This window comes from Elephantulus edwardii, unplaced genomic scaffold (genome assembly GCF_000299155.1).
Source record: "Elephantulus edwardii isolate Elephantulus edwardi_28Jun2011 unplaced genomic scaffold, EleEdw1.0 scaffold00112, whole genome shotgun sequence".
NCBI classification, from domain to species: domain Eukaryota; kingdom Metazoa; phylum Chordata; class Mammalia; order Macroscelidea; family Macroscelididae; genus Elephantulus; species Elephantulus edwardii.
The window spans coordinates 11,602,986-11,606,771 of NW_006399862.1; the positions used below are offsets into that span (position 1 = coordinate 11,602,986).

The 3,786-nt window shown below is 40.9% G+C and overlaps 1 pseudogene; it reads right to left on the reverse strand.

The window, feature by feature from the left end:
* Window positions 1–2,251: 2,251 nt before the first annotated feature.
* LOC102856211 lies at window positions 2,252–2,851 on the reverse strand (annotated as a pseudogene).
* Between the last annotated feature and the right edge of the window lie 935 nt (window positions 2,852–3,786).

Here is a 3,786-nt window from a genome sequence, read left to right on the forward strand (position 1 = left end):
TGCTGTTAGGGACCTCTCTAAAGTACTGAAGAGCAATGGTGTCTCTCTGGAGACTAAGGTGCTTCTGATACAGGCCATGGTCTTTGCGATCACTTGTTATGCATCAGAGAGTTGGTCAATGTCTATGGAGGATAGAAGAGGAATTGATGCCTTTGAGCTTTGGTGCTGGAGAAAAGTATTGAGGGTGCCATGGACTGCTAGGAAAACAGATTAATCCTGGAAAGGGTCAAACCAGGCGTCTCCTTGGAGGCAAGGATTCTGAGGCTCAGTCTAACATACTTTGGACATGTTGGAAGGAGGGACCGGTCCTTGGAGAGGGACATCATGCTTGGTAGGGTAGAGGTGCAAGAGGGGAAGGCCCTCTATGAGGTGGATTGATTCAGTAACTGGGGTAATCGGGATGAGTGTATTGGAGACAGTGCGATTGGCACAGGATAGAGCAGCCTTTAGGGCTGTTGTACATAGGGTTGGTATGAGTCAACCGCACATAACAACAACAACAACAAATTTTATAATATCAAGTTCTTTAGAGGGTGTCATGATATTTTGCTGTTCTTTTTCAATTTGTTGGAGATGTTGGGTTAGAGAGTCTATGAGCATTTTTTCCTGCCTTTTGGTGTCTTTGCTTATTCCTATAAATTGACTTCTGATTACTACTTTAGCTGTTTCCCAGAGGTTTTGGTAAATTGTGTTTTCATTATCATTTGTTCCAAGAAACTTTAATTTCATTTTTTTTTATTTCTTCTAGTACCCACTCATGTTCAAGCCAGGTGTTATTCAGCTTGCAAATGGAGTTTTTCCCCTCCTTTATCCCCTTGTTATTAATTACTAATTTTATAGCATTGTGTTCTGAGAATATGCTCTGTATTATTTTTATGTTTTTTTAGTGTATTGATGCTTGCCTTGTGACCTAGAATGAGATCTATTCTGGAGAATGTTTCGCGCACATTAGAAAAGAAGGTATACTGTGCTTTTTTGGGGTGCATTAGATCATAAATATCTATGAGATCCAGTTGTTTTATTGTGTGGTTTAATTCTTCAGTACCTTTGTTGTACCCATGCAAGAGTCGAGGACTTTCATTCATAGCGTCGCTATGAGTCGACTACAACTTGACAGCACTTAACAACATAGAGAGAGACCAGTTGGCCTAGTGGACCGAAAGTGATGCTACCAAGCCAAAGGTGGGTGGCTCTAATCCATGGCCCTAAGGCCTGTCTTTAATTGGTTTTGGTGAAACATTCTTCTAGGTCGTATAGCCCTGGTGTATCGACTTGAGATAACTTGTGGTCTCTGTGAAGCTGAACACTATGACAATGACATGTCAAATACAGTAATGGTTACCCATGGTGGACAGGGTTTGGTGGCACTCCCCAGTTAAAACAAGCTTGGAAGCAGGAGTGGCATCCACTTCCGTAAATTGTTTTTCTCCAGAAACCCTATAAACCTGGAGAAAGGATGAAAGTCACATAAGTGTTGAGGACTTTCATTCATAGCATCACTATGAGTCACCTACGACTTGACGGCACTTAACAACAACAAGAACAACAACAAATCTTTGTTGAGTTTCTTTCTGGTAGTTCTATCTTTTCTTGAGAGTGTTGTATTGTAGTCTCCAAGTACTAGAGTAGTGCTGTCTACTTCCTTTTTAAGTTTTATTAATGTTTGTTTTATATATTTTGCAGGTCTTTCATTTTGGGCATAAATATTATTGTTATGTCTTCTTGTCCTATAGACCCTTTAAGCATTATGTAATGACCTTCCTTGTCCTTTGTGATAGTTTTTACATTGAAATTTATCTTAACAGTGATTAATATTGCTACTCCTACTTTTTTCTTGTTACCATTTGCTTGGCATATTTTTTCCCACCCGTTTATTTTTAGTCTTTCTTTATCTTCATTTTTTCAGGTGCGCCTCTTGTAGACAGCATATTGATGGATTTTGGGATTTTTTTCTAATCTGCTACTGTTTTTGTCTTCAGTGGTGAATTCAAACCATTCACATTCAGTGTGATTATTGAGACACAGGGTTTTATTGCTATCATTTTGTTGAGTTCTTTTTGGTGTTGTTTGTAGTTACTTTGGTCCATCCTGCTTTCTGTGGCACTTCTATAAGAAGGACCTCTCTCAGTGTTTCCTTCAATGCTGGTCTTATTTTATTTTATTTTTTTCAGGGACAAGTAGGATCTCTGATCTTTATTACAAGGTATCAGCAGCAGTGATGGAGATGGTGACAAAGGTGGGGTAGAAATGCTCATTTGTTCCTCAGGTAGATCTTGGGGGTCTGCCAACCTTCAGGAGCTTCCTTTAGGCCAGCCTTCAGGCAAATACACCGTAGATCTCTCTCGAATTTTATCTGCTTCCATTTCAGGCCACCTTCGCTGATCTTCCGCCGCAGGAAGCGAGTCCTCTTGACCAGCTTTCTGTACTTGTGGTGGTTCATCTTCCGACGGCGGATCTTTAGCACATTTTTACACTGTATCTGGGGCACATCTGAGACCTCATTACTCCCCTGCTCAGTCCCCTCCCCTAAGTGGCCAGGTGGACACTTATAGAGCTGGGCAGGAGGCACTGTTCCTGGAGCCTCAGCACCAAGAGTGGGGAGGAGGCAGCGAGCAGTTAGTCAGCTTTCCAGGGGGCTGATGGACATCTTCCGGGGAACCATCACCTCGTCCAGGTCCAGCTGGGTCCCCCTGCCAGGTAGCAAGATAGCCCCACTTGGGCTCACTGGTTGAATGCTGTAGTGGAGCCTGCAGGCACCGGTACCAGGTATCCTTGAGACAGGCAAGGGCAGACCTCGGCCTGCCTGTGAAGCAGCCCTGACCAGCTGAGAAGTCAGACACCCCAAGAACATTGTCTGTGGGTGGTGATGGCTCCAGGTACTCAGAAAAGATTTGGCTGGTGTGCACAGGTACGACTCCTGGTCTTATTTTTACAAACACACATAGGTTCTGTTTTTCTGAAAACATCTTGATCTCACCTTCATATTTTATGGACAATTTTTCTGGGTGCAATATTCTTGGTTGACAATTGTGTTCTTTGAGTTTTTAATATATATCATTCCACTATCTTCTTGCTCATACTGTTTCTGCTGAGCAATGGGCACTTAATCCTATCTGCTTTCCCTTATAGGTTACTCTTTTTTCTCCCTCACAACTTTCAGAATTCTCTCCTTATCTTTAGTTCTGTCAAATTTGACTATGATAAGCCTTGATGTTTTTCTTTAGGGGTCCATTCTATATGGTGTTTACTCAGCTTCTTGAATATATATTCTCTCATTCTTCATTATGTTTGTGAAACTTTCTTCTAGTAATTCTTCCACAACTTTTTTGGTGCCTTTACTTACTTCCTCCTCTTCTGGGATTCTGATGTTGTGCATATTACTTCTTTTGATGATGTTCCACATTATTCTTAGGTTTTCTTATTTTTCCTTCTTTTTTGATTTGCCTTTTGCTCTAACAGATCAATGGTGAAAATTCTATCTTCTAATTCACTGGTTCTGTGTTCCATCTCTTGAACTCTGTTCATGTGTCTCTCCATCATTTGACAGCATCTGAAACCTTAGACCTCATATTTTGGATCATGGTTTGTTTGGTTTTCTTCCAGTGCCTCTAATGCCTCATTTGTTTTATCTCTGTCATTTTTTATTATTTTTAAGCTTCTTCTGGGTTTTGCTTGTAGTGTCCTGTAATTCTTCAAGTTTGTTATTCACGCATTAAAAATATTCAATCATTGTTCTTTTGAATTCTGTGGCAGAAAGTCCCATCAGACTTTCTGGCTTCAGGAGAT